We start from the raw sequence: 23,740 nt of genomic DNA, 5'->3' as shown, positions 1-23,740 counted from the left end.
ACACCACACAGGATACGCCCAATCTCATCTGATCTTGGAAGCTAAGCAGTGTTGTGCCTGGTTAGTACTTGGATGGGAGACCACCTGGGAATACAAGGTGATGTAGATATTTTTATACTGCCAACACCGTTCTATTGATGCATTCCATTTTCAAACGTATTCATTTATGTACCAGTAGTTAGAAGTAGAAAAGTTCTAACAGTAACCACAAAGCTCATCTACAGCCACACCACACTTGATACGCCCAATCTCATCTGATCTTGGAAGCTAGCAGTGTTGGGCCTGGTGTTATGATTCCTGAACTCCAGACCGGAGGAGATCTTATGACAGGGATCTGAGTTCAGGAAAATAAGCTGGTTGTGGGAGCTGGAAGGCCTAGTAACCCCTGGCGCCCTAACTCCGTTGTCTCGCCCGTGTTATCAGAAATCCCCTGCGAGACTATGGTTGCTTGAGCCCATGGCAGCCGCGTTCGAAGGGCGGATTATGTCTGCCCAACCCCGATGCCCCCACAGGTCTTAATGGGAGACAAGGGGAAGTCCGAGACAGGGTGATCACAAGGGGCCCTCTGACTAAGCAACACGGCCAGGGGTTACAAGCTGACTAACTAAACCAAAAGGTATGTGCGGACTAGCCGCCAGGGAAAAGGACAACCAAAGATCCACTGATCCGACACTCCTATCCGGCACCGCTGGACACCAGAGTGGATCTGTGGAAGCGGAATCCTCCGCAAAACTCCAGAACACAATATAAACAAAATAATAAACAGTAGCGGACAAGCCGCAACACACGGCTGTGCCGCGACTCACGAACACCACCAGATGTTAAAGGTGCTCGGTCAGACTCCAGGAACAGATGGTAACTTCCGAGTACAGGATCTCTTGAGGACAGGAACAACCGAATAGACCGGGACTGGGAACTCTCTGCAGCAGACAAGGCAAACAGGAAACTATCACCGGCGTCTGTAGGAAGTCCTGAGGATGCCTTTATTCAGGCATCCTCCAATCAAGATCCAGACAGGACAATCAAAAGAAATGCCGTGCAGCTTGCATGCTGCACGGCCAGCACATAATCAGGGCAATGAGGATAGACCCAGCAACGGGGAACGCGGCTGCACGTGGCGTCCCCGTTGCTAAGGCCAGAGGCGGCTCCGTGCGCCCGGCGTCTCAGCGTTGCCAGGGAGCCGGCGGCTGAACGCGCCCGGCGTCCCTGGTTGCTAGGCGCCGGGCCGCACGGCCGAGCGGACCCCGGCGCCTAACAGTACCCCCCCCTTGAGGAGGGGTCAAGAAACCCCCAAAGCCAGGTTTCCGAGGAAATTCATGAAAAAATGCCCTTTTCAGCCTCGGGGCATGAAGGTCTTCATCCAGGACCCACGACCTTTCCTCTGGCCCATAACCTCTCCAATGCACCAAAAAATAAAGCCGACCCCGGGACAACTTGGAATCGAGAACCTTCTCAACCAAGAACTCTTGCTGACCCTGTACATTAATTGGTGATCTCCCCTGAGGTTTTTTACGAGGAAATCTGCTGGACGAAACATATGGTTTAAGCAATGAGCAATGGAAGGTATTTCCGATCCGTAAAGTTTTTGGTAAACGTAACCGGAAAGCAACTGGATTGACTTTTTTGATAATGAGAAATGGTCCAATAAATCTAGGACCCAATCTGGCTGAAGTTTGTCGAAGTTTGATGTTGCGAGTCGACAACCACACCCTGTCTCCTACTTTAAAAGTGCACGGCCGCCGGAGCCTGTCAGAAAATTTCTTTTCCCGGAAAGCTGCTTTTCTGAGAGCCAGGTGCACTTTTTTCCAAATAAGTTTAAGATGAGAGGTCAGGGCCAGAGAGGAGACAGAGGAATGTTGAAAAAATGAATTAGCTCTGGGGTGGAAACCAAAAACTGCAAAAAATGGAGACACATTGGTGGAGGAATGACAGGCATTATTATAAGCAAACTCCGCCAATGGAAGAAACTCAGACCAGTCATTTTGGAGTTTGGCCGAGTACAAACGCAAATATTGTTTTAGAGATTGGTTAACTCGCTCAGTCTGTCCATTGGATTGTGGATGATAGCCGGAGGTTAATGATAATTTCATCTTTAACGAAGCACAAAAAGATTTCCAAAATTGCGCAATGAATTGTGGACCCCTGTCAGAAACAATATCGGTGGGTAACCCATGGAGTCTGAAAACATGACGGAGGAACAGGACTGCCAATCCCTGGGCAGATGGCAATCGGGGAAGAGCAATGAAATGGGCCATTTTGCTGAAACGGTCCACCACTACCCATATGACTCGGCATCCTGCTGACAGAGGGAGGTCCACCACAAAATCCATGGAGATATGCGACCATGGCCTAAGGGGAACATTCAAGGGCATAAGTTGACCAATAGGCAAAGAACGAGGAATTTTATGCTGTGCACAGACCTGACACGAAAAAACAAACTCTTTAATGTCTTTGGAAAGACCAGGCCACCATACTGAGCGGGATACCAATTCCAAAGTCTTGGCGATTCCAGGATGCCCGGCAACTTTGCTATCATGAAACTCTGCCAAAACAGTTGCTCTCAAAAATTCAGGGACAAAAAGACGACCAGCAGGAGTATTTCCAGGAGCTTGATGTTGAAGCAGCTTTAATTGGGAAAATACATCCTGTGTGAGACCTGCCTGAATGACTGAAGACGGAAGTATGGGAGTAACAGGACTGTTGTCTTGAACCGGAAGGAAACTGCGTGACAGGGCATCTGCCTTGGTATTCTTGGAACCTGGTCTGAAGGTGATAATGAATTTAAAACGAGTAAAAAATAAAGCCCAACGAGCCTGTCGGGCATTCAGTCGTTTAGCCGATTCAATGTATTGAAGATTTTTGTGATCAGTCAAAACTGAAATGGTATGGGTCGCTCCTTCAAGCCAATGTCTCCACTCCTCGAAAGCCCATTTAATAGCCAGCAATTCCCGGTTACCAACGTCGTAGTTGGATTCTGCAGATGAGAATTTCCTGGACATAAAGGCACAAGGATGTAATTCAAGGGAATCTGGATCCTTCTGAGACAGGATAGCCCCTACTCCAACCTCCGAGGCATCAACCTCAACAATGAAAGGTAATTCTGGGTTGGGATGTCTAAGGACAGGGGCTGAGACAAAGGCTTGTTTTAAGGCCTGAAAAGATAACTCAGCTTCACATGACCAATTGGTAGGATCTGCTCCCTTCTTAGTAAGTGCCACAATAGGAGCTACTAGGTCAGAGAAAGAGTGAATAAATCTTCTATAGTAGTTTGCAAACCCTAAAAAGCGCTGAATTGCTTTTAAATTGGTGGGTTGCGCCCAACTAAGGATGGCCTGGAGCTTTTTTGGTTCCATTCGGAATCCCCGAGGGGAAATAATGTACCCTAAAAAGGATACTTCTGTGACATGAAATTCACACTTCTCCAGTTTGGCATATAAGTGATTTTCACGTAATTTCTTTAGCACCTGACGCACCTGGGTAACATGCTGTTCCACGGATTCAGAATATATCAAAATATCGTCTAAATAGACCACGACGAATCTTCCCAGAAACTCACGGAGCACATCATTAATGAGATCCTGGAAAACTGCCGGAGCGTTAGATAGGCCGAATGGCATGACCAGATACTCATAGTGGCCTGACTGAGTACTAAATGCCGTTTTCCACTCATTCCCTGACTTGATGCTGATGAGGTTATATGCTCCTCTCAGATCAATTTTAGAGAAAATAACAGCCGAACGTAGCTGATCAAAGATGACAGAGATCAGCGGCAGAGGGTAAGTATTCTTTACTGAGATTTTATTCAGAGCTCTAAAGTCAATGCAGGGTCTGAGTGAACCGTCCTTCTTCTCTACGAAGAAGAACCCTGCACTTAAAGGGGATTTAGATGGCCTGATAAACCCTTTCCCAAGGCTTTCTTTCACATACTCATTCATGGCCACAGTCTCAGGACCAGATAATGCATATAACCTTCCTTTAGGCAACGTGGCACCAGGAATTAACTCAATGGTACAATCATAAGGCCTATGGGGAGGCAAAATATCTGCATTGCCCTTGGAAAACACATCAACAAAATCCTGGTATTCCCCAGGAATATGTGCGGAACCGGCGGCAGCTACTCGGATAGGAAGCGTAATACATTCTTTATCACAGATGGTACCCCATTGTAGGATCTCCCCGGACTGCCAATCTATGATGGGATTATGAAAGGCCAGCCAAGGGTGACCCAGAACCACAGGAACTGCTGGACAATGGGTAAGGAAAAACTCAATCTTTTCAGAATGCAAAGCTCCCACCGAGAGCAAAACTGGAGGTGTACATAGAGAAATAACCCCATTGGACAAGGGACTCCCGTCTAAACCAAGCATGGTGATACACCTATTCAAGGTTAGCTGAGGAATACCTAAGGCCTTGGCCCATGTTAAATCCATAAAGTTTCCTGCAGCTCCACTGTCCACAAAAGCAGAGACCGAGGAACAGAGGCTGCCATAGGAAACTTTAACAGGAACCCACAGTGAATTATTTGAGGAGATGAGCTGCAGACCAAAGTGAACCCCCTCACAATTCACTTGGTCAGGAAGTTTCCCGACTTGTTTGGACAACTACGGGCAAAATGTCCCTTACCTCCGCAGTATAAACACAGACCAGAATTTTGCCTCCTGGTTCTTTCTTCCGGAGACAATTTGGAGAGACCTATCTGCATAGGCTCCTCTATGTCTACAGGAATGGAAGGAACCCAGGAAGAGGACCCGACAGATGCCCCTTTTTCAGCCCTCCGCTCTCTGAGACGACGATCTATCTTAATAGAGAGCTCCATGAGGTTATCGAGGGTCGCAGGAGCGGGATACTGGAGGAGACTGTCTTTTATAGATTCAGATAAGCCGAGGCGAAACTGACTGCGCAGGGCTGGGTCATTCCAGCCACAGTCGTTCGACCAACGGCGAAACTCCGTACAATAATTCTCTGCGGGATTCCTACCCTGTCTAAGAGTACGCAACTGACTTTCTGCGGATGCCTCTCTATCAGGGTCGTCATACAATAGCCCTAAAGATTTTAAAAAGGCGTCTACAGACGATAAGGCCGGATCGTCTGTCTTTAAACCAAAAGCCCAGGTCTGAGGATCCCCCTGGAGCAGAGAAATAATAATCCCAACCCGCTGAGCCTCTGTACCTGAGGTAACTGGTCTTAAACGAAAATACAGTTTGCAAGATTCTTTAAAATTAAAAAACTGCTTTCTATCCCCCGAAAAACGGTCAGGCAGATGCATTTTTGGTTCAGGGACGACCCTCGGGGAGGTCCGTAACAGATCTTCCTGTGAGCTCACCCGGAGGGACAGATCCTGAACCATCTGAGTAAGTTCCTGAATCTGACTAACTAGAAACTGGCCAGGATTTGGCCCAACCCCGGTGGGATTCATGAGGCCGACAAAATTCTCCCAACTGAATAAGTGAAAAAATTAACTCTTGTTCAAATTTTTTCTTTTGTCGGGCCGGTGATAATGTTATGATTCCTGAACTCCAGACCGGAGGAGATCTTATGACAGGGATCTGAGTTCAGGAAAATAAGCTGGTTGTGGGAGCTGGAAGGCCTAGTAACCCCTGGCGCCCTAACTCCGTTGTCTCGCCCGTGTTATCAGAAATCCCCTGCGAGACTATGGTTGCTTGAGCCCATGGCAGCCGCGTTCGAAGGGCGGATTATGTCTGCCCAACCCCGATGCCCCCGCAGGTCTTAATGGGAGACAAGGGGAAGTCCGAGACAGGGTGATCACAAGGGGCCCTCTGACTAAGCAACACGGCCAGGGGTTACAAGCTGACTAACTAAACCAAAAGGTATGTGCGGACTAGCCGCCAGGGAAAAGGACAACCAAAGATCCACTGATCCGACACTCCTATCCGGCACCGCTGGACACCAGAGTGGATCTGTGGAAGCGGAATCCTCCGCAAAACTCCAGAACACAATATAAACAAAATAATAAACAGTAGCGGACAAGCCGCAACACACGGCTGTGCCGCGACTCACGAACACCATCAGATGTTAAAGGTGCTCGGTCAGACTCCAGGAACAGATGGTAACTTCCGAGTACAGGATCTCTTGAGGACAGGAACAACCGAATAGACCGGGACTGGGAACTCTCTGCAGCAGACAAGGCAAACAGGAAACTATCACCGGCGTCTGTAGGAAGTCCTGAGGATGCCTTTATTCAGGCATCCTCCAATCAAGATCCAGACAGGACAATCAAAAGAAATGCCGTGCAGCTTGCATGCTGCACGGCCAGCACATAATCAGGGCAATGAGGATAGACCAAGCAACGGGGAACGCGGCTGCACGTGGCGTCCCCGTTGCTAAGGCCAGAGGCGGCTCCGTGCGCCCGGCGTCTCAGCGTTGCCAGGGAGCCGGCGGCTGAACGCGCCCGGCGTCCCTGGTTGCTAGGCGCCGGGCCGCACGGCCGAGCGGACCCCGGCGCCTAACACCTGGTTAATACTTGGATGGGAGACCACCTGGGAATACAAGGTGCTGTAGATATTTTTATACTGCCAACACCGTTCTGTTGATGCATTCCATTTTCAAACGTATTCATTTATGAACCAGTAGTTAGAAGTAGAAAAGTTTTAACAGAAAACACAAAGCTCATTTACAGCCACACCACACTGGATACGCCCAATCTCATCTGATCTTGGAAGCTAAGCAGTGTTGGGCCTGGTTAGTACTTGGATGGGAGACCACCTGGGAATACAAGGTGCTGTAGATATTTTTATACTGCCAACACCGTTCTGTTGATGCATTCCATTTTCCAACGTATTCATTTATGAACCAGTAGTTAGAAGTAGAAAAGTTCTAACAGAAACCACAAAGCTCATCTACAGCCACACCACACAGGATACGCCCAATTTTACCTGATCTTGGAAGCTAAGCAGTATTGTGCCTGGTTAGTACTTGGATGGGAGACCACCTGGGAATACAAGGTGCTGTAGATATTTTTATACTGCCTACACCGTTCTGTTGATGCATTCCATTTTCAAACGTATTCATTTATGAACCAGTAGTTAGAAGTAGAAAAGTTCTAACAGAAACCACAAAGCTCATCTACAGCCACACCACACTGGATGCGCCCAATCTCATCTGATCTTGTAAGCTAAGCAGTGTTATGAATGGTTAGTACTTGGATGGGAACCCACCTGGGAATACAAGGTGCTGTAGATATTTTTATACTGCCAACACCGTTCTGTTGATGCATTCCATTTTCAAACGTATTCATTTATGAACCAGTAGTTAGAAGTAGAAAAGTTCTAACAGAAACCACAAAGCTTATCTACAGCCACACCACACTGGATACGCCCAATCTCTTCTGATCTTGCAAGCTGAGCAGTGTTGTGCCTGGTTAGTACTTGGATGGGAGACCACCTGGGAATACAAGGTGCTGTAGATATTTTTATACTGCCAACACCGTTCTGTTGATGCATTCCATTTTCAAACGTATTCATTTATGAACCAGTAGTTAGAAGTAGAAAAGTTCTAACAGAAACCACAAAGCTCATCTACAGCCACACCACACTGGATACGCCCAATCTCTTCTGATCTTGCAAGCTAAGCAGTGTTGTGCCTGGTTAGTACTTGGATGGGAGCCCACCTGGGAATACAAGGTGCTGTAGATATTTTTATACTGCCAACACCGTTCTGTTGATGCATTCCATTTTCAAACGTATTCATTTATGAACCAGTAGTTAGAAGTAGAAAAGTTCTAACAGAAACCACAAAGCTCATCTACAGCCACACCACACTGGATACGCCCAATCTCATCTGATCTTGGAAGCTAAGCAGTGTTGGGCCTGGTTAATACTTGGATAGGAGACCACCTGGGAATACAAGGTGCTGTAGATATTTTTATACTGCCAACACCGTTCTGTTGATGCATTCCATTTTCAAACGTATTCATTTATGAACCAGTAGTTAGAAGTAGAAAAGTTCTAACAGAAACCACAAAGCTCATCTACAGCCACACCACTCTGGATACGCCCAATCTCATCTGATCTTGGAAGCTAAGCAGTGTTTGGCCTGGTTAATACTTGGATAGGAGACCACCTGGGAATACAAGGTGCTGTAGATATTTTTATACTGCCAACACCGTTCTGTTGATGCATTCCATTTTCAAACGTATTCATTTATGAACCAGTAGTTAGAAGTAAAAAAGTTCTAACAGAAACCACAAAGCTCATATACAGCCACACCACTCTGGATACGCCCAATCTCATCTGATCTTGGAAGCTAAGCAGTGTTTGGCCTGGTTAGTACTTGGATGGGAGACAACCTGGGAATACAAGGCGCTGTAGATATTTTTATACTGCCAACACCGTTCTGTTGATGCATTCCATTTTCAAACGTATTCATTTATGAACCAGTAGTTAGAAGTAGAAAAGTTCTAACAGAAACCCCAAAGCTCATCTACAGCCACACCACACTGGATATGCCCAATCTCATCTGATCTTAGAAGCTAAGCAGTGTTGGGCCTGGTTAGTACTTGGATGGGAGACAACCTGGGAATACAAGGTGCTGTAGATATTTTTATACTGCCAACACCGTTCTGTTGATGCATTCCATTTTCATATGTATTCATTTATGAACCAGTAGTTAGAAGTAGAAAAGTTCTAACAGAAACCACTAAGCTCATCTACAGCCGCACCACACTGGATACGCCCAATCTCATCTGATCTTGGAAGCTAAGCAGTGTTGGGCCTGGTTAGTACTTGGATGGGAGACCACCTGGGAATACAAGGCGCTGTAGATATTTTTATACTGCCAACACCGTTCTGTTGATGCATTCCATTTTCAAACGTATTCATTTATGAACCAGTAGTTAGAAGTAGAAAAGTTCTAACAGAAACCCCAAAGCTCATCTACAGCCACACCACACTGGATATGCCCAATCTCATCTGATCTTAGAAGCTAAGCAGTGTTGGGCCTGGTTAGTACTTGGATGGGAGACAACCTGGGAATACAAGGTGCTGTAGATATTTTTATACTGCCAACACCGTTCTGTTGATGCATTCCATTTTCATATGTATTCATTTATGAACCAGTAGTTAGAAGTAGAAAAGTTCTAACAGAAACCACTAAGCTCATCTACAGCCGCACCACACTGGATACGCCCAATCTCATCTGATCTTGGAAGCTAAGCAGTGTTGGGCCTGGTTAGTACTTGGATGGGAGATCACCTGGGAATACAAGGCGCTGTAGATATTTTTATACTGCCAACACCGTTCTGTTGATGCATTCCATTTTCAAACGTATTCATTTATGAACCAGTAGTTAGAAGTAGAAAAGTTCTAACAGAAACCCCAAAGCTCATTTACAGCCACACCACACTGGATATGCCCAATCTCATCTGATCTTGGAAGCTAAGCAGTGTTGGGCCTGGTTAGTACTTGGATGGGAGACCACCTGGGAATACAAGGTGCTGTAGATATTTTTATACTGCCAACACCGTTCTGTTGATGCATTCCATTTTCAAATGTATTCATTTATGAATTAGTAGTTAGAAGTAGAAAAGTTCTAACAGAAACCACAAAGCTCATCTACAGCCACACCACACTGGATACGCCCAATCTCATCTGATCTTGGAAGCTAAGCAGTGTTGGGCCTGGTTAGTGCTCGGATGGGAGACCACCTGGAAATATAAGGTGCTGTAGATATTTTTATACTGCCAACACCGTTCTGTTGATGCATTCCATTTTCAAATGTATTCATTTATGAATACATTTGATAGAAGTAGAAAAGTTCTAACAGAAACCACAAAGCTCATCTAAAGCCACACCACACTGGATACGCCCAATCTCATCTGATCTTGGAAGCTAGCAGTGTTCGGCCTGGTTAATACTTGGATGGGAGACCACCTGGGAATACAAGGTGCTGTAGATATTTTTATACTGCCAACACCGTTCTGTTGATGCATTCCATTTTCAAACGTATTCATTTATGAACCAGTAGTTAGAAGTAGAAAAGTTCTAACAGAAACCTCAAAGCTCATCTACAGCCACACCACACTGGATACGCCCAATCTCATCTGATCTTGGAAGCTAAGCAGTGTTGGGCCTGGTTAGTACTTGGATGGGAGACCACCTGGGAATACAAGGTGCTGTAGATATTTTTATACTGCCAACACCGTTCTGTTGATGCATTACATTTTCAAACGTATTCATTTATGAACCAGTAGTTAGAAGTAGAAAAGTTCTAACAGAAACCACAAAGCTCATCTACAGCCACACCACACTGGATACGCCCAATCTCTTCTGATCTTGCAAGCTAAGCAGTGTTGTGCATGGTTAGTACTTGGATGGGAGACCACCTGGGAATACAAGGTGCTGTAGATATTTTTATACTGCCAACACCGTTCTGTTAATGCATTCCATTTTCAAACGTATTCATTTATGAACCAGTAGTTAGAAGTAGAAAAGTTCTAACAGAAACCACAAAGCTCATCTACAGCCACACCACACAGGATACGCCCAATCTCCTCTGATCTTGGAAGCTAAGCAGTGTTGTGCCTGGAAAGTAATTGGATGGGAGACCACCTGGGAATACAAGGTGATGTAGATATTTTTATACTGCCAACACCGTTCTGTTGATGCATTCCATTTTCAAACGTATTCATTTATGAACCAGTAGTTAGAAGTAGAAAAGTTCTAACAGAAACCACAAAGCTCATCTACAGCCACACCACACTGGATACGCCCAATCTCTTCTGATCTTGCAAGCTAAGCAGTGTTGTGCATGGTTAGTACTTGGATGGGAGACCACCTGGGAATACAAGGTGCTGTAGATATTTTTATACTGCCAACACCGTTCTGTTAATGCATTCCATTTTCAAACGTATTCATTTATGAACCAGTAGTTAGAAGTAGAAAAGTTCTAACAGAAACCACAAAGCTCATCTACAGCCACACCACATTGGATATGCTCAATCTCATCTGATCTTAGAAGCTAAGCAGTGTTGGGCCTGGTTAGTACTTGGATGGGAGACCACCTGGTAATACAAGGTGCTGTAGATATTTTTATACTGCCAACACCATTCTGTTGATGCATTCCATTTTCAAATGTATTTATTTATGAACCAGTAGTTAGAAGTAGAAAAGTTCTAACAGAAACCACAAAGCTCATCTACAGCCACACCACACAGGATACGCCCAATTTTACCTGATCTTGGAAGCTAAGCAGTGTTGTGCCTGGTTAGTACTTGGATGGGAGACCACCTGGGAATACAAGGTGCTGTAGATATTTTTATACTGCCTACACCGTTCTGTTGATGCATTCCATTTTCAAACGTATTCATTTATGAACCTGTAGTTAGAAGTAGAAAAGTTCTAACAGAAACCACAAAGCTCATCTACAGCCACACCACACTGGATACGCCCAATCTCATCTGATCTTGTAAGCTAAGCAGTGTTATGTCTGGTTAGTACTTGGATGGGAACCCACCTGGGAATACAAGGTGCTGTAGATATTTTTATACTGCCAACACCGTTCTGTTGATGCATTCCATTTTCAAACGTATTCATTTATGAACCAGTAGTTAGAAGTAGAAAAGTTCTAACAGAAACCACAAAGCTCATCTACAGCCACACCACACTGGATATGCTCAATCTCATCTGATCTTAGAAGCTAAGCAGTGTTGGGCCTGGTTAGTACTTGGATGGGAGACCACCTGGTAATACAAGGTGCTGTAGATATTTTTATACTGCCAACACAATTCTGTTGATGCATTCCATTTTCAAATGTATTCATTTATGAACCAGTAGTTAGAAGTAGAAAAGTTCTAACAGAAACCACAAAGCTCATCTACAGCCACACCACACTGGATATGCCCAATCTCATCTGATCTTGGAAGCTAAGCAGTGTTGGGCCTGGTTAGTACTTGGATGGGAGACCACCTGGGAATGCAAGGTGCTGTAGATATTTTTATTCTGCCAACACCGTTCTGTTGATGCATTCCATTTTCAAACGTATTCATTTATGAACCTGTAGTTATAAGTAGAAAAGTTCTAATAGAAACCACAAAGCTCATTTACAGCCACACCACACTGGATACGACCAATCTCATCTGATCTTGGAAGCTAAGCAGTGTTGGGCCTGGTTAGTACTTGGATGGGAGACCACCTGGGAATACAAGGTGCTGTGGAAATTTTTATACTGCCAACACCGTTCTGTTGATGCATTCCATTTTCAAACTTTTTCATTTATGAACAAGTAGTTAGAAGTAGAAAAGTTCTAACAGAAACCGCAGAGCTCATCTACAGCCACACCACACTGGATACGCCCAAACTCCTCTGATCTTGGAAGCTAAGCAGTGTTGGGCCTGGTTAGTACGTGGATGGGAGACCACCTGGGAATACAAGGTGCTGTAGGTATTTTTATACTGCCAACACCGTTCTGTTGATGCATTCCATTTTCAAACGTATTCATTTATGAACCAGTAGTTAGAAGTAGAAAAGTTCTAACAGAAACCACAAAGCTCATCTACAGCCACACCACACTGGATACGCCCAATCTCATCTGATCTTGGAAGCTAAGCAGTGTTGGGCCTGGTTAGTACTTGGATGGGAGACCACCTGGGAATACAAGATGCTGTAGATATTTTTATACTGCCAACACCGTTCTGTTGATGCATTCCATTTTCAAACGTATTCATTTATGAACCAGTAGTTAGAAGTATAAAAGTTCTAACAGAAACCACAAAGCTCATCTACAGCCACACCACACTAGATACGCCCAATCTCATCTGATCTTGGAAGCTAAGCAGTGTTGGGCCTGGTTAATACTTGGATAGGAGACCACCTGGGAATACAAGGTGCTGTAGATATTTTTATACTGCCAACACCGTTCTGTTGATGCATTCCATTTTCAAACGTATTCATTTATGAACCAGTAGTTAGAAGTAGAAAAGTTCTAACAGAAACCACAAAGCTCATCTACAGCCACACCACTCTGGATACGCCCAATCTCATCTGATCTTGGAAGCTAAGCAGTGTTTGGCCTGGTTAATACTTGGATAGGAGACCACCTGGGAATACAAGGTGCTGTAGATATTTTTATACTGCCAACACCGATCTGTTGATGCATTCCATTTTCAAATGTATTCATTTATGAACCAGTAGTTAGAAGTAGAAAAGTTCTAACAGAAACCACAAAGCTCATCTACAGCCACACCACTCTGGATACGCCCAATCTCATCTGATCTTGGAAGCTAAGCAGTGTTTGGCCTGGTTAGTACTTGGATGGGAGACCACCTGGGAATACAAGGTGCTGTAGATATTTTTATACTGCCAACACCGTTCTGTTGATGCATTCCATTTTCAAATGTATTCATTTATGAACCAGTAGTTAGAAGTAGAAAAGTTCTAACAGAAACCACAAAGCTCATCTACAGCCACACCACACTGGATACGCCCAATCTCATCTGATCTTGGAAGCTAAGCAGTGTTGGGCCTGGTTAGTACTTGGATGAAAGACCACCTGGGAATACAAGGTGCTGTAGATATTTTTATACTGCCAACACCGTTCTGTTGATGCATTCCATTTTCAAACGTATTCATTTATGAACCAGTAGTTAGAAGTAGAAAAGTTCTAACAGAAACCACAAAGCTCATCTACAGCCACACCACACTGGATATGCCCAATCTCATCTGATCTTAGAAGTTAAGCAGTGTTGGGCCTGGTTAGTACTTGGATGGGAGACCATCTGGGAATACAAGGTGCTGTAGATATTTTTATACTGCCAACACCGTTCTGTTGATGCATTCCATTTTCAAATGTATTCATTTATGAACCAGTAGTTAGAAGTAGAAAAGTTCTAACAGAAACCACAAAGCTCATCTACAGCCACACCACACTGGATACGCCCAATCTCATCTGATCTTGGAAGCTAAGCAGTGTTTGGCCTGGTTAGTACTTGGATGGGAGACCACCTGGGAATACAAGGTGCTGTAGATATTTTTATACTGCCAACACCGTTCTGTTGATGCATTCCATTTTCAAATGTATTCATTTATGAACCAGTAGTTAGAAGTAGAAAAGTTCTAACAGAAACCACAAAGCTCATCTACAGTCGCACCACACTGGATACGCCCAATCTCATCTGATCTTGGAAGCTAAGCAGTGTTGCGCCTGGTTAGTACTTGGATGGGAGACCACCTGGGAATACAAGGCGCTGTAGATATTTTTATACTGCCAACACCGTTCTGTTGATGCATTCCATTTTCAAACGTATTCATTTATGAACCAGTAGTTAGAAGTAGAAAAGTTCTAACAGAAACCCCAAAGCTCATCTACCGCCACACCACACTGGATATCCCCAATCTCATCTGATCTTAGAAGCTAAGCAGTGTTGGGCCTGGTTAGTACTTGGATGGGAGACCACCTGGGAATACAAGGTGCTGTAGATATTTTTATACTGCCTACACCGTTCTGTTGATGCATTCCATTTTCAAACGTATTCATTTATGAACCTGTAGTTAGAAGTAGAAAAGTTCTAACAGAAACCACAAAGCTCATCTACAGCCACACCACACTGGATACGCCCAATCTCATCTGATCTTGTAAGCTAAGCAGTGTTATGTCTGGTTAGTACTTGGATGGGAACCCACCTGGGAATACAAGGTGCTGTAGATATTTTTATACTGCCAACACCGTTCTGTTGATGCATTCCATTTTCAAACGTATTCATTTATGAACCAGTAGTTAGAAGTAGAAAAGTTCTAACAGAAACCACAAAGCTCATCTACAGCCACACCACACTGGATATGCTCAATCTCATCTGATCTTAGAAGCTAAGCAGTGTTGGGCCTGGTTAGTACTTGGATGGGAGACCACCTGGTAATACAAGGTGCTGTAGATATTTTTATACTGCCAACACAATTCTGTTGATGCATTCCATTTTCAAATGTATTCATTTATGAACCAGTAGTTAGAAGTAGAAAAGTTCTAACAGAAACCACAAAGCTCATCTACAGCCACACCACACTGGATATGCCCAATCTCATCTGATCTTGGAAGCTAAGCAGTGTTGGGCCTGGTTAGTACTTGGATGGGAGACCACCTGGGAATGCAAGGTGCTGTAGATATTTTTATTCTGCCAACACCGTTCTGTTGATGCATTCCATTTTCAAACGTATTCATTTATGAACCTGTAGTTATAAGTAGAAAAGTTCTAATAGAAACCACAAAGCTCATTTACAGCCACACCACACTGGATACGACCAATCTCATCTGATCTTGGAAGCTAAGCAGTGTTGGGCCTGGTTAGTACTTGGATGGGAGACCACCTGGGAATACAAGGTGCTGTGGAAATTTTTATACTGCCAACACCGTTCTGTTGATGCATTCCATTTTCAAACTTTTTCATTTATGAACAAGTAGTTAGAAGTAGAAAAGTTCTAACAGAAACCGCAGAGCTCATCTACAGCCACACCACACTGGATACGCCCAAACTCCTCTGATCTTGGAAGCTAAGCAGTGTTGGGCCTGGTTAGTACGTGGATGGGAGACCACCTGGGAATACAAGGTGCTGTAGGTATTTTTATACTGCCAACACCGTTCTGTTGATGCATTCCATTTTCAAACGTATTCATTTATGAACCAGTAGTTAGAAGTAGAAAAGTTCTAACAGAAACCACAAAGCTCATCTACAGCCACACCACACTGGATACGCCCAATCTCATCTGATCTTGGAAGCTAAGCAGTGTTGGGCCTGGTTAGTACTTGGATGGGAGACCACCTGGGAATACAAGATGCTGTAGATATTTTTATACTGCCAACACCGTTCTGTTGATGCATTCCATTTTCAAACGTATTCATTTATGAACCAGTAGTTAGAAGTATAAAAGTTCTAACAGAAACCACAAAGCTCATCTACAGCCACACCACACTAGATACGCCCAATCTCATCTGATCTTGGAAGCTAAGCAGTGTTGGGCCTGGTTAATACTTGGATAGGAGACCACCTGGGAATACAAGGTGCTGTAGATATTTTTATACTGCCAACACCGTTCTGTTGATGCATTCCATTTTCAAACGTATTCATTTATGAACCAGTAGTTAGAAGTAGAAAAGTTCTAACAGAAACCACAAAGCTCATCTACAGCCACACCACTCTGGATACGCCCAATCTCATCTGATCTTGGAAGCTAAGCAGTGTTTGGCCTGGTTAATACTTGGATAGGAGACCACCTGGGAATACAAGGTGCTGTAGATATTTTTATACTGCCAACACCGATCTGTTGATGCATTCCATTTTCAAATGTATTCATTTATGAACCAGTAGTTAGAAGTAGAAAAGTTCTAACAGAAACCACAAAGCTCATCTACAGCCACACCACTCTGGATACGCCCAATCTCATCTGATCTTGGAAGCTAAGCAGTGTTTGGCCTGGTTAGTACTTGGATGGGAGACCACCTGGGAATACAAGGTGCTGTAGATATTTTTATACTGCCAACACCGTTCTGTTGATGCATTCCATTTTCAAATGTATTCATTTATGAACCAGTAGTTAGAAGTAGAAAAGTTCTAACAGAAACCACAAAGCTCATCTACAGCCACACCACACTGGATACGCCCAATCTCATCTGATCTTGGAAGCTAAGCAGTGTTGGGCCTGGTTAGTACTTGGATGAAAGACCACCTGGGAATACAAGGTGCTGTAGATATTTTTATACTGCCAACACCGTTCTGTTGATGCATTCCATTTTCAAACGTATTCATTTATGAACCAGTAGTTAGAAGTAGAAAAGTTCTAACAGAAACCACAAAGCTCATCTACAGCCACACCACACTGGATATGCCCAATCTCATCTGATCTTAGAAGTTAAGCAGTGTTGGGCCTGGTTAGTACTTGGATGGGAGACCATCTGGGAATACAAGGTGCTGTAGATATTTTTATACTGCCAACACCGTTCTGTTGATGCATTCCATTTTCAAATGTATTCATTTATGAACCAGTAGTTAGAAGTAGAAAAGTTCTAACAGAAACCACAAAGCTCATCTACAGCCACACCACACTGGATACGCCCAATCTCATCTGATCTTGGAAGCTAAGCAGTGTTTGGCCTGGTTAGTACTTGGATGGGAGACCACCTGGGAATACAAGGTGCTGTAGATATTTTTATACTGCCAACACCGTTCTGTTGATGCATTCCATTTTCAAATGTATTCATTTATGAACCAGTAGTTAGAAGTAGAAAAGTTCTAACAGAAACCACAAAGCTCATCTACAGTCGCACCACACTGGATACGCCCAATCTCATCTGATCTTGGAAGCTAAGCAGTGTTGCGCCTGGTTAGTACTTGGATGGGAGACCACCTGGGAATACAAGGCGCTGTAGATATTTTTATACTGCCAACACCGTTCTGTTGATGCATTCCATTTTCAAACGTATTCATTTATGAACCAGTAGTTAGAAGTAGAAAAGTTCTAACAGAAACCCCAAAGCTCATCTACCGCCACACCACACTGGATATCCCCAATCTCATCTGATCTTAGAAGCTAAGCAGTGTTGGGCCTGGTTAGTACTTGGATGGGAGACCACCTGGGAATACAAGGTGCTGTAGATATTTTTATACTGCCAACACCGTTCTGTTGATGCATTCCATTTTCAAACGTATTCATTTATGAACCAGTAGTTAGAAGTAGAAAAGTTCTAACAGAAACCACAAAGCTCATCTACAGCCACACCACACTGGATACGCCCAATCTCATCTGATCTTGGAAGCTAAGCAGTGTTGGGCCTGGTTAGTACTTGGATTGGAGACCACCTGGGAATACAAGGCGCTGTAGATATTTTTATACTGCCAACACCGTTCTGTTGATGCATTCCATTTTCAAACGTATTCATTTATGAACCAGTAGTTAGAAGTAGAAAAGTTCTAACAGAAACCACAAAGCGCATCTACAGCCACACCACACTGGATACGCCCAATCTTATCTGATCTTGGAAGCTAAGCAGTGTTGGGCCTGGTTAGTACTTGGATGGGAGACCACCTGGGAATACAAGGTGCTGTAGATATTTTTATACTGCCAACACCGTTCTGTTGATGCATTCCATTTTCAAACGTATTCATTTATGAACCAGTAGTTAGAAGTAGAAAAGTTCTAACAGAAACCACAAAGCTCATCTACAGCCACACCACACTGGATATGCCCAATCTCATCTGATCTTAGAAGTTAAGCAGTGTTGGGCCTGGTTAGTACTTGGATGGGAGACCACCTGGGAATACAAGGTGCTGTAGATATTTTTATACTGCCAACACCGTTCTGTTGATGAATTCCATTTTCAAATGTATTCATTTATGAACCAGTAGTTAGAAGTAGAAAAGTTCTAACAGAAACCACAAAGCTCATCTACAGCCACACCACACTGGATACGCCCAATCTCATCTGATCTTGGAAGCTAAGCAGTGTTGGGCCTGGTTAGTACTTGGATGGGAAACCACCTGGGAATACAAGGTGCTGTAGATATTTTTATACTGCCAACACCGTTCTGTTGATGCATTCCATTTTCAAACGTATTCATTTATGAACCAGTAGTTAGAAGTAGAAAAGTTCTAACAGAAACCACAAAGCTCATCTACAGCCACACCACACTGGATATGCCCAATCTCATCTGATCTTTGAAGCTAAGCAGTGTTGGGCCTGGTTAGTACTTGGATGGGAGACCACCAGAATACAAGGTGCTGTAGATATTTTTATACTGCCAACACCGTTCTGTTGATGCATTCCATTTTCAAATGTATTCATTTATGAACCAGTAGTTAGAAGTAGAAAAGTTCTAACAGAAACCACAAAGCTCATCTACAGTCGCACTACACTGGATACGCCCAATCTCATCTGATCTTGGAAGCTAAGCAGTGTTGCGCCTGGTTAGTACTTGGATGGGAGACCACCTGGGAATACAAGGCGCTGTAGATATTTTTATACTGCCAACACCGTTCTGTTGATGCATTCCATTTTAAAACGTATTCATTTATGAACCAGTAGTTAGAAGTAGAAAAGTTCTAACAGAAACCCCAAAGCTCATCTACAGCCACACCACACTGGATATGCTCAATCTCATCTGATCTTAGAAGCTAAGCAGTGTTGGGCCTGGTTAGTACTTGGATGGGAGACCACCTGGGAATACAAGGTGCTGTAGATATTTTTATACTGCCAACACCGTTCTGTTGATGCATTCCATTTTCAAATGTATTCATTTATGAACCAGTAGTTAGAAGTAGAAAAGTTCTAACAGAAACCACAAAGCTCATCTACAGCCACACCACACTGGATACGCCCAATCTCATCTGATCTTGGAAGCTAAGCAGTGTTGGGCCTGGTTAGTACTTGGATGGGAGACCACCTGGTAATACAAGGTGCTGTAGATATTTTTATACTGCCAACACCGTTCTGTTGATGCATTCCATTTTCAAACGTATTCATTTATGAACCAGTAGTTAGAAGTAGAAAAGTTCTAACAGAAACCACAAAGCTCATCTACAGCCACACCACACTGGATATGCCTAATCTCATCTGATCTTAGAAGTTAAGCAGTGTTGGGCCTGGTTAGTACTTGGATGGGAGACCACCTGGGAATACAAGGTGCTGTAGATATTTTTATACTGCCAACACCGTTCTGTTGATGCATTCCATTTTCAAACGTATTCATTTATGAACCAGTAGTTAGAAGTAGAAAAGTTCTAACAGAAACCACAAAGCTCATCTACAACCACACTGGATATGCCCAATCTCATCTGATCTTAGAAGTTAAGCAGTGTTGGGCCTGGTTAGTACTTGGATGGGAGACCACCTGGGAATACAAGGTGCTGTAGATATTTTTATACTGCCAACACCGTTCTGTTGATGCATTCCATTTTCAAATGTATTCATTTATGAACCAGTAGTTAGAAGTAGAAAAGTTCTAACAGAAACCACAAAGCTCATCTACAGCCACACCACACTGGATACGCCCAATTTCATCTGATCTTGGAAGCTAAGCAGTGTTGGGCCTGGTTAGTACTTGGATGGGAAACCACCTGGGAATACAAGGTGCTGTAGATATTTTTATACTGCCAACACCGTTCTGTTGATGCATTCCATTTTCAAACGTATTCATTTATGAACCAGTAGTTAGAAGTAGAAAAGTTCTAACAGAAACCACAAAGCTCATCTACAGCCACACCACACTGGATACGCCCAATCTCTTCTGATCTTGGAAGCTAAGCAGTGTTGGGCCTGGTTAGTACTTGGATGGGAAACCACCTGGGAATACAAGGTGCTGTAGATATTTTTATACTGCCAACACCGTTCTGTTGATGCATTCCATTTTCAAACGTATTCATTTATGAACCAGTAGTTAGAAGTAGAAAAGTTCTAACAGAAACCCCAAAGCTCATCTACAGCCACACCACACTGGATATGCCCAATCTCATCTGATCTTAGAAGCTAAGCAGTGTTGGGCCTGGTTAGTACTTGGGTGGGAGACCACCTGGGAATACAAGGTGCTGTAGATATTTTTATACTGCCAACACCGTTCTGTTGATGCATTCCATTTTCAAATGTATTCATTTATGAACCAGTAGTTAGAAGTAGAAAAGTTCTAACAGAAACCACAAAGCTCATCTACAGCCACACCACACTGGATACGCCCAATCTCATCTGATCTTGGAAGCTAAGCAGTGTTGGGCCTGGTTAGTACTTGGATGGGAAACCACCTGGGAATACAAGGTGCTGTAGATATTTTTATACTGCCAACACTGTTCTGTTGATGCATTCCATTTTCAAACGTATTCATTTATGAACCAGTAGTTAGAAGTAGAAAAGTTCTAACAGAAACCACAAAGCTCATCTACAGCCACACCACACTGGATATGCCCAATCTCATCTGATCTTAGAAGCTAAGCAGTGTTGGGCCTGGTTAGTACTTGGATGGGAGACCACCTGGGAATACAAGGTGCTGTAGATATTTTTATACTGCCAACACCGTTCTGTTGATGCATTCCATTTTCAAATGTATTCATTTATGAACCAGTAGTTAGAAGTAGAAAAGTTCTAACAGAAACCACAAAGCTCATCTACAGCCACACCACACTGGATACGCCCAATCTCATCTGATCTTGGAAGCTAAGCAGTGTTGGGCCTGGTTAGTACTTGGATGGGAAACCACCTGGGAATACAAGGTGCTGTAGATATTTTTATACTGCCAACACTGTTCTGTTGATGCATTCCATTTTCAAACGTATTCATTTATGAACCAGTAGTTAGAAGTAGAAAAGTTCTAACAGAAACCCCAAAGCTCATCTACAGCCACACCACACTGGATATGCCCAATCTCATCTGATCTTAGAAGCTAAGCAGTGTTGGGCCTGGTTAGTACTTGGATGGGAGACCACCTGGGAATACAAGGTGCTGTAGATATTTTTATACTGCCAACACCGTTCTGTTGATGCATTCCATTTTCAAATGTATTCATTTATGAACCAGTAGTTAGAAGTAGAAAAGTTCTAACAGAAACCACAAAGCTCATCTACAGTCGCACCACACTGGATACGCCCAATCTCATCTGATCTTGGAAGCTAAGCAGTGTTGCGCCTGGTTAGTACTTGGATGGGAGACCACCTGGGAATACAAGGCGCTGTAGATATTTTTATACTGCCAACACCGTTCTGTTGATGCATTCCATTTTCAAACGTATTCATTTATGAACCAGTAGTTAGAAGTAGAAAAGTTCTAACAGAAACCCCAAAGCTCATCTACAGCCACACCACACTGGATATGCCCAATCTCATCTGATCTTAGAAGCTAAGCAGTGTTGGGCCTGGTTAGTACTTGGATGGGAGACCACCTGGGAATACAAGGTGCTGTAGATATTTTTATACTGCCAACACCGTTCTGTTGATGCATTCCATTTTCAAACGTATTCATTTATGAAACAGTAGTTAGAAGTAGAAAAGTTCTAACAGAAACCACAAAGCTCATCTACAGCCACACTACATTGGATACGCCCAATCTCATCTGATCTTGGAAGCTAAGCAGTGTTGGGCCTGGTTAGTACTTGGATGGGAGACCACCTGGGAATACAAGGTGCTGTAGATATTTTTATACTGCCAACACCGTTCTGTTGATGCATTCCATTTTCAAACGTATTCATTTATGAACCAGTAGTTAGAAGTAGAAAAGATCTAACAGAAACCACAAAGCGCATCTACAGCCACACCACACTGGATACGCCCAATCTCATCTGATCTTGGAAGCTAAGCAGTGTTGGGCCTGGTTAGTACTTGGATGGGAGACCACCTGGGAATACAAGGTGCTGTAGATATTTTAATACTGCCAACACCGTTCTGTTGATGCATACCATTTTCAAATGTATTCATTTATGAACCAGTAGTTAGAAGTAGAAAAGTTCTAACAGAAACCCCACAGCTCATCTACAGACACACCACACTGGATATGCCCAATCTCATCTGATCTTAAAAGCTAAGCAGTGTTGGGCTTGGTTAGTACTTGGATGGGAGACCACCTGGGAATACAAGGTGCTGTAGATATTTTTATACTGCCAACACCGTTCTGTTGATGCATTCCATTTTCAAACGTATTCATTTATGAACCAGTAGTTAGAAGTAGAAAAGTTCTAACAGAAACCACAAAGCTCATCTACAGCCACACCACACTGGATACGCCCAATCTCATCTGATCTTGGAAGCTAAGCAGTGTTGGGCCTGGTTAGTACTTGGATGGGAGACCACCTGGGAATACAAGGTGCTGTAGATATTTTTATACTGCCAACACCGTTCTGTTGATGCATTCCATTTTCAAACATATTCATTTATGAACCAGTAGTTAGAAGTAGAAAAGTTCTAACAGAAACCACAAAGCTCATCTACAGCCACACCACACTGGATACGCCCAATCTCGTCTGATCTTGGAAGCTAAGCAGTGTTGGGCCTTGTTAGTACTTGGATGGGAGACCACCTGGGAATACAAGGTGCTGTAGATATTTTTATACTGCCAACACCGTTCTGTTGATGCATTCCATTTTCAAACGTATTCATTTATGAAACAGTAGTTAGAAGTAGAAAAGTTCTAACAGAAACCACAAAGCTCATCTACAGCCACACCACATTGGATACGCCCAATCTCATCTGATCTTGGAAGCTAAGCAGTGTTGGGCCTGGTTAGTACTTGGATGGGAGACCACCTGGGAATACAAGGTGCTGTAGATATTTTTATACTGCTAACACCGTTCTGTTGATGCATTCCATTTTCAAACGTATTCATTTATGAACCAGTAGTTAGAAGTAGAAAAGTTCTAACAGAAACCACAAAGCGCATCTACAGCCACACCACACTGGATACGCCCAATCTCATCTGATCTTGGAAGCTAAGCAGTGTTGGGACTGGTTAGTACTTGGATGGGAGACCACCTGGGAATACAAGGTGCTGTAGATATTTTTATACTGCCAACACCGTTCTGTTGATGCATACCATTTTCAAATGTATTCATTTATGAAACAGTAGTTAGAAGTAGAAAAGTTCTAACAGAAACCACAAAGCTCATCTACAGCCACACCACACTGGATACGCCCAATCTCGTCTGATCTTGGAAGCTAAGCAGTGTTGGGCCTTGTTAGTACTTGGATGGGAGACCACCTGGGAATACAAGGTGCTGTAGATATTTTTATACTGCCAACACCGTTCTGTTGATGCATTCCATTTTCAAACGT

General features: G+C 43.5%; 40 non-coding genes and 37 pseudogenes across 40 annotated transcripts; all 77 read left to right on the top strand.

Moving 5' to 3' along the window:
* LOC134892339 (5S ribosomal RNA) overlaps positions 1-109 on the top strand; it is a 119-nt pseudogene extending 10 nt beyond the window's left edge.
* Positions 110-6,629: 6,520 nt separating this feature from the next.
* Positions 6,630-6,748, top strand: LOC134902136 (5S ribosomal RNA). Its single transcript, XR_010175609.1, has one exon. It is a non-coding gene; the product is annotated as a 5S ribosomal RNA (ribosomal RNA).
* A 107-nt stretch (positions 6,749-6,855) lies between these two features.
* LOC134896955 (5S ribosomal RNA) lies at positions 6,856-6,974 on the top strand (annotated as a pseudogene).
* Positions 6,975-7,081: 107 nt separating this feature from the next.
* On the top strand, positions 7,082-7,200 carry LOC134898123 (5S ribosomal RNA; annotated as a pseudogene).
* Positions 7,201-7,307: 107 nt separating this feature from the next.
* LOC134895194 (5S ribosomal RNA) lies at positions 7,308-7,426 on the top strand (annotated as a pseudogene).
* Positions 7,427-7,533: 107 nt separating this feature from the next.
* On the top strand, positions 7,534-7,652 carry LOC134894264 (5S ribosomal RNA; annotated as a pseudogene).
* Positions 7,653-7,759: 107 nt separating this feature from the next.
* Positions 7,760-7,878, top strand: LOC134885161 (5S ribosomal RNA). Its single transcript, XR_010169284.1, has one exon. It is a non-coding gene; the product is annotated as a 5S ribosomal RNA (ribosomal RNA).
* Positions 7,879-7,985: 107 nt separating this feature from the next.
* On the top strand, positions 7,986-8,104 carry LOC134893526 (5S ribosomal RNA; annotated as a pseudogene).
* Positions 8,105-8,211: 107 nt separating this feature from the next.
* LOC134895500 (5S ribosomal RNA) lies at positions 8,212-8,330 on the top strand (annotated as a pseudogene).
* A 107-nt stretch (positions 8,331-8,437) lies between these two features.
* Positions 8,438-8,556, top strand: LOC134891758 (5S ribosomal RNA; annotated as a pseudogene).
* Positions 8,557-8,663: 107 nt separating this feature from the next.
* Positions 8,664-8,782, top strand: LOC135066499 (5S ribosomal RNA). Its single transcript, XR_010252746.1, has one exon. It is a non-coding gene; the product is annotated as a 5S ribosomal RNA (ribosomal RNA).
* A 107-nt stretch (positions 8,783-8,889) lies between these two features.
* Positions 8,890-9,008, top strand: LOC134891757 (5S ribosomal RNA; annotated as a pseudogene).
* A 107-nt stretch (positions 9,009-9,115) lies between these two features.
* LOC134885416 (5S ribosomal RNA) lies at positions 9,116-9,234 on the top strand. The gene has a single exon (XR_010169531.1). It is a non-coding gene; the product is annotated as a 5S ribosomal RNA (ribosomal RNA).
* A 107-nt stretch (positions 9,235-9,341) lies between these two features.
* Positions 9,342-9,460, top strand: LOC135063186 (5S ribosomal RNA). The gene has a single exon (XR_010249523.1). It is a non-coding gene; the product is annotated as a 5S ribosomal RNA (ribosomal RNA).
* A 107-nt stretch (positions 9,461-9,567) lies between these two features.
* Positions 9,568-9,686, top strand: LOC134889822 (5S ribosomal RNA; annotated as a pseudogene).
* Positions 9,687-9,794: 108 nt separating this feature from the next.
* On the top strand, positions 9,795-9,912 carry LOC134897283 (5S ribosomal RNA; annotated as a pseudogene).
* Positions 9,913-10,019: 107 nt separating this feature from the next.
* Positions 10,020-10,138, top strand: LOC135067941 (5S ribosomal RNA). Its single transcript, XR_010254148.1, has one exon. It is a non-coding gene; the product is annotated as a 5S ribosomal RNA (ribosomal RNA).
* A 107-nt stretch (positions 10,139-10,245) lies between these two features.
* LOC134895023 (5S ribosomal RNA) lies at positions 10,246-10,364 on the top strand (annotated as a pseudogene).
* A 107-nt stretch (positions 10,365-10,471) lies between these two features.
* Positions 10,472-10,590, top strand: LOC134896941 (5S ribosomal RNA; annotated as a pseudogene).
* Positions 10,591-10,697: 107 nt separating this feature from the next.
* LOC134895022 (5S ribosomal RNA) lies at positions 10,698-10,816 on the top strand (annotated as a pseudogene).
* A 107-nt stretch (positions 10,817-10,923) lies between these two features.
* On the top strand, positions 10,924-11,042 carry LOC134893909 (5S ribosomal RNA; annotated as a pseudogene).
* Positions 11,043-11,149: 107 nt separating this feature from the next.
* On the top strand, positions 11,150-11,268 carry LOC134895685 (5S ribosomal RNA; annotated as a pseudogene).
* A 107-nt stretch (positions 11,269-11,375) lies between these two features.
* On the top strand, positions 11,376-11,494 carry LOC134896562 (5S ribosomal RNA; annotated as a pseudogene).
* Positions 11,495-11,601: 107 nt separating this feature from the next.
* Positions 11,602-11,720, top strand: LOC134892786 (5S ribosomal RNA; annotated as a pseudogene).
* Positions 11,721-11,827: 107 nt separating this feature from the next.
* Positions 11,828-11,946, top strand: LOC135063035 (5S ribosomal RNA). The gene has a single exon (XR_010249375.1). It is a non-coding gene; the product is annotated as a 5S ribosomal RNA (ribosomal RNA).
* A 107-nt stretch (positions 11,947-12,053) lies between these two features.
* Positions 12,054-12,172, top strand: LOC134889182 (5S ribosomal RNA; annotated as a pseudogene).
* A 107-nt stretch (positions 12,173-12,279) lies between these two features.
* LOC134890212 (5S ribosomal RNA) lies at positions 12,280-12,398 on the top strand (annotated as a pseudogene).
* Positions 12,399-12,505: 107 nt separating this feature from the next.
* On the top strand, positions 12,506-12,624 carry LOC135065415 (5S ribosomal RNA). Its single transcript, XR_010251700.1, has one exon. It is a non-coding gene; the product is annotated as a 5S ribosomal RNA (ribosomal RNA).
* A 107-nt stretch (positions 12,625-12,731) lies between these two features.
* Positions 12,732-12,850, top strand: LOC134890378 (5S ribosomal RNA; annotated as a pseudogene).
* A 107-nt stretch (positions 12,851-12,957) lies between these two features.
* LOC134893525 (5S ribosomal RNA) lies at positions 12,958-13,076 on the top strand (annotated as a pseudogene).
* A 107-nt stretch (positions 13,077-13,183) lies between these two features.
* Positions 13,184-13,302, top strand: LOC135070789 (5S ribosomal RNA). The gene has a single exon (XR_010256942.1). It is a non-coding gene; the product is annotated as a 5S ribosomal RNA (ribosomal RNA).
* Positions 13,303-13,409: 107 nt separating this feature from the next.
* On the top strand, positions 13,410-13,528 carry LOC134885256 (5S ribosomal RNA). The gene has a single exon (XR_010169373.1). It is a non-coding gene; the product is annotated as a 5S ribosomal RNA (ribosomal RNA).
* A 107-nt stretch (positions 13,529-13,635) lies between these two features.
* Positions 13,636-13,754, top strand: LOC135068925 (5S ribosomal RNA). Its single transcript, XR_010255116.1, has one exon. It is a non-coding gene; the product is annotated as a 5S ribosomal RNA (ribosomal RNA).
* A 107-nt stretch (positions 13,755-13,861) lies between these two features.
* Positions 13,862-13,980, top strand: LOC135067091 (5S ribosomal RNA). The gene has a single exon (XR_010253317.1). It is a non-coding gene; the product is annotated as a 5S ribosomal RNA (ribosomal RNA).
* A 107-nt stretch (positions 13,981-14,087) lies between these two features.
* LOC134891004 (5S ribosomal RNA) lies at positions 14,088-14,206 on the top strand (annotated as a pseudogene).
* A 107-nt stretch (positions 14,207-14,313) lies between these two features.
* Positions 14,314-14,432, top strand: LOC134890964 (5S ribosomal RNA; annotated as a pseudogene).
* Positions 14,433-14,539: 107 nt separating this feature from the next.
* Positions 14,540-14,658, top strand: LOC134896561 (5S ribosomal RNA; annotated as a pseudogene).
* A 107-nt stretch (positions 14,659-14,765) lies between these two features.
* On the top strand, positions 14,766-14,884 carry LOC134892785 (5S ribosomal RNA; annotated as a pseudogene).
* Positions 14,885-14,991: 107 nt separating this feature from the next.
* On the top strand, positions 14,992-15,110 carry LOC135063037 (5S ribosomal RNA). The gene has a single exon (XR_010249377.1). It is a non-coding gene; the product is annotated as a 5S ribosomal RNA (ribosomal RNA).
* A 107-nt stretch (positions 15,111-15,217) lies between these two features.
* Positions 15,218-15,336, top strand: LOC134889181 (5S ribosomal RNA; annotated as a pseudogene).
* A 107-nt stretch (positions 15,337-15,443) lies between these two features.
* LOC134890213 (5S ribosomal RNA) lies at positions 15,444-15,562 on the top strand (annotated as a pseudogene).
* A 107-nt stretch (positions 15,563-15,669) lies between these two features.
* Positions 15,670-15,788, top strand: LOC135065414 (5S ribosomal RNA). The gene has a single exon (XR_010251699.1). It is a non-coding gene; the product is annotated as a 5S ribosomal RNA (ribosomal RNA).
* A 107-nt stretch (positions 15,789-15,895) lies between these two features.
* On the top strand, positions 15,896-16,014 carry LOC134890377 (5S ribosomal RNA; annotated as a pseudogene).
* Positions 16,015-16,121: 107 nt separating this feature from the next.
* On the top strand, positions 16,122-16,240 carry LOC134893524 (5S ribosomal RNA; annotated as a pseudogene).
* Positions 16,241-16,347: 107 nt separating this feature from the next.
* LOC135070788 (5S ribosomal RNA) lies at positions 16,348-16,466 on the top strand. Its single transcript, XR_010256941.1, has one exon. It is a non-coding gene; the product is annotated as a 5S ribosomal RNA (ribosomal RNA).
* Positions 16,467-16,573: 107 nt separating this feature from the next.
* On the top strand, positions 16,574-16,692 carry LOC134885255 (5S ribosomal RNA). Its single transcript, XR_010169372.1, has one exon. It is a non-coding gene; the product is annotated as a 5S ribosomal RNA (ribosomal RNA).
* A 107-nt stretch (positions 16,693-16,799) lies between these two features.
* LOC135068924 (5S ribosomal RNA) lies at positions 16,800-16,918 on the top strand. Its single transcript, XR_010255115.1, has one exon. It is a non-coding gene; the product is annotated as a 5S ribosomal RNA (ribosomal RNA).
* Positions 16,919-17,025: 107 nt separating this feature from the next.
* On the top strand, positions 17,026-17,144 carry LOC135067090 (5S ribosomal RNA). The gene has a single exon (XR_010253316.1). It is a non-coding gene; the product is annotated as a 5S ribosomal RNA (ribosomal RNA).
* Positions 17,145-17,251: 107 nt separating this feature from the next.
* On the top strand, positions 17,252-17,370 carry LOC134891003 (5S ribosomal RNA; annotated as a pseudogene).
* Positions 17,371-17,477: 107 nt separating this feature from the next.
* Positions 17,478-17,596, top strand: LOC134890963 (5S ribosomal RNA; annotated as a pseudogene).
* A 107-nt stretch (positions 17,597-17,703) lies between these two features.
* LOC134885593 (5S ribosomal RNA) lies at positions 17,704-17,822 on the top strand. The gene has a single exon (XR_010169706.1). It is a non-coding gene; the product is annotated as a 5S ribosomal RNA (ribosomal RNA).
* Positions 17,823-17,929: 107 nt separating this feature from the next.
* On the top strand, positions 17,930-18,048 carry LOC135063714 (5S ribosomal RNA). The gene has a single exon (XR_010250039.1). It is a non-coding gene; the product is annotated as a 5S ribosomal RNA (ribosomal RNA).
* A 107-nt stretch (positions 18,049-18,155) lies between these two features.
* Positions 18,156-18,274, top strand: LOC135066506 (5S ribosomal RNA). The gene has a single exon (XR_010252754.1). It is a non-coding gene; the product is annotated as a 5S ribosomal RNA (ribosomal RNA).
* A 107-nt stretch (positions 18,275-18,381) lies between these two features.
* LOC135058760 (5S ribosomal RNA) lies at positions 18,382-18,500 on the top strand. The gene has a single exon (XR_010245184.1). It is a non-coding gene; the product is annotated as a 5S ribosomal RNA (ribosomal RNA).
* Positions 18,501-18,607: 107 nt separating this feature from the next.
* On the top strand, positions 18,608-18,724 carry LOC134894574 (5S ribosomal RNA; annotated as a pseudogene).
* Positions 18,725-18,831: 107 nt separating this feature from the next.
* On the top strand, positions 18,832-18,950 carry LOC134893190 (5S ribosomal RNA; annotated as a pseudogene).
* A 107-nt stretch (positions 18,951-19,057) lies between these two features.
* LOC134886331 (5S ribosomal RNA) lies at positions 19,058-19,176 on the top strand. Its single transcript, XR_010170417.1, has one exon. It is a non-coding gene; the product is annotated as a 5S ribosomal RNA (ribosomal RNA).
* Positions 19,177-19,283: 107 nt separating this feature from the next.
* On the top strand, positions 19,284-19,402 carry LOC135067437 (5S ribosomal RNA). Its single transcript, XR_010253652.1, has one exon. It is a non-coding gene; the product is annotated as a 5S ribosomal RNA (ribosomal RNA).
* A 107-nt stretch (positions 19,403-19,509) lies between these two features.
* On the top strand, positions 19,510-19,628 carry LOC134901640 (5S ribosomal RNA). Its single transcript, XR_010175127.1, has one exon. It is a non-coding gene; the product is annotated as a 5S ribosomal RNA (ribosomal RNA).
* A 107-nt stretch (positions 19,629-19,735) lies between these two features.
* Positions 19,736-19,849, top strand: LOC134896101 (5S ribosomal RNA; annotated as a pseudogene).
* A 107-nt stretch (positions 19,850-19,956) lies between these two features.
* On the top strand, positions 19,957-20,075 carry LOC135065851 (5S ribosomal RNA). Its single transcript, XR_010252121.1, has one exon. It is a non-coding gene; the product is annotated as a 5S ribosomal RNA (ribosomal RNA).
* A 107-nt stretch (positions 20,076-20,182) lies between these two features.
* On the top strand, positions 20,183-20,301 carry LOC135065899 (5S ribosomal RNA). Its single transcript, XR_010252167.1, has one exon. It is a non-coding gene; the product is annotated as a 5S ribosomal RNA (ribosomal RNA).
* A 107-nt stretch (positions 20,302-20,408) lies between these two features.
* On the top strand, positions 20,409-20,527 carry LOC135070455 (5S ribosomal RNA). Its single transcript, XR_010256621.1, has one exon. It is a non-coding gene; the product is annotated as a 5S ribosomal RNA (ribosomal RNA).
* A 107-nt stretch (positions 20,528-20,634) lies between these two features.
* Positions 20,635-20,753, top strand: LOC135058759 (5S ribosomal RNA). Its single transcript, XR_010245183.1, has one exon. It is a non-coding gene; the product is annotated as a 5S ribosomal RNA (ribosomal RNA).
* Positions 20,754-20,860: 107 nt separating this feature from the next.
* LOC135069302 (5S ribosomal RNA) lies at positions 20,861-20,979 on the top strand. The gene has a single exon (XR_010255486.1). It is a non-coding gene; the product is annotated as a 5S ribosomal RNA (ribosomal RNA).
* Positions 20,980-21,086: 107 nt separating this feature from the next.
* LOC135058758 (5S ribosomal RNA) lies at positions 21,087-21,205 on the top strand. Its single transcript, XR_010245182.1, has one exon. It is a non-coding gene; the product is annotated as a 5S ribosomal RNA (ribosomal RNA).
* Positions 21,206-21,312: 107 nt separating this feature from the next.
* On the top strand, positions 21,313-21,431 carry LOC135069301 (5S ribosomal RNA). Its single transcript, XR_010255485.1, has one exon. It is a non-coding gene; the product is annotated as a 5S ribosomal RNA (ribosomal RNA).
* Positions 21,432-21,538: 107 nt separating this feature from the next.
* On the top strand, positions 21,539-21,657 carry LOC134891001 (5S ribosomal RNA; annotated as a pseudogene).
* Positions 21,658-21,764: 107 nt separating this feature from the next.
* Positions 21,765-21,883, top strand: LOC135069300 (5S ribosomal RNA). Its single transcript, XR_010255484.1, has one exon. It is a non-coding gene; the product is annotated as a 5S ribosomal RNA (ribosomal RNA).
* Positions 21,884-21,990: 107 nt separating this feature from the next.
* Positions 21,991-22,109, top strand: LOC135064221 (5S ribosomal RNA). The gene has a single exon (XR_010250533.1). It is a non-coding gene; the product is annotated as a 5S ribosomal RNA (ribosomal RNA).
* Positions 22,110-22,216: 107 nt separating this feature from the next.
* On the top strand, positions 22,217-22,335 carry LOC135067928 (5S ribosomal RNA). Its single transcript, XR_010254136.1, has one exon. It is a non-coding gene; the product is annotated as a 5S ribosomal RNA (ribosomal RNA).
* Positions 22,336-22,442: 107 nt separating this feature from the next.
* On the top strand, positions 22,443-22,561 carry LOC134893753 (5S ribosomal RNA; annotated as a pseudogene).
* Positions 22,562-22,668: 107 nt separating this feature from the next.
* Positions 22,669-22,787, top strand: LOC135067917 (5S ribosomal RNA). Its single transcript, XR_010254123.1, has one exon. It is a non-coding gene; the product is annotated as a 5S ribosomal RNA (ribosomal RNA).
* A 107-nt stretch (positions 22,788-22,894) lies between these two features.
* LOC135060093 (5S ribosomal RNA) lies at positions 22,895-23,013 on the top strand. Its single transcript, XR_010246483.1, has one exon. It is a non-coding gene; the product is annotated as a 5S ribosomal RNA (ribosomal RNA).
* A 107-nt stretch (positions 23,014-23,120) lies between these two features.
* Positions 23,121-23,239, top strand: LOC134902238 (5S ribosomal RNA). The gene has a single exon (XR_010175706.1). It is a non-coding gene; the product is annotated as a 5S ribosomal RNA (ribosomal RNA).
* A 107-nt stretch (positions 23,240-23,346) lies between these two features.
* LOC135068089 (5S ribosomal RNA) lies at positions 23,347-23,465 on the top strand. Its single transcript, XR_010254296.1, has one exon. It is a non-coding gene; the product is annotated as a 5S ribosomal RNA (ribosomal RNA).
* A 107-nt stretch (positions 23,466-23,572) lies between these two features.
* LOC135059976 (5S ribosomal RNA) lies at positions 23,573-23,691 on the top strand. Its single transcript, XR_010246371.1, has one exon. It is a non-coding gene; the product is annotated as a 5S ribosomal RNA (ribosomal RNA).
* The last annotated feature ends 49 nt before the right edge of the window (positions 23,692-23,740 follow it).

This window comes from Pseudophryne corroboree, chromosome 3 (genome assembly GCF_028390025.1).
Source record: "Pseudophryne corroboree isolate aPseCor3 chromosome 3, aPseCor3.hap2, whole genome shotgun sequence".
NCBI lineage: Eukaryota > Metazoa > Chordata > Amphibia > Anura > Myobatrachidae > Pseudophryne > Pseudophryne corroboree.
Note: the sequence above shows the minus strand (reverse complement) of the source record. Positions and strands in the feature narration are given on the sequence as shown.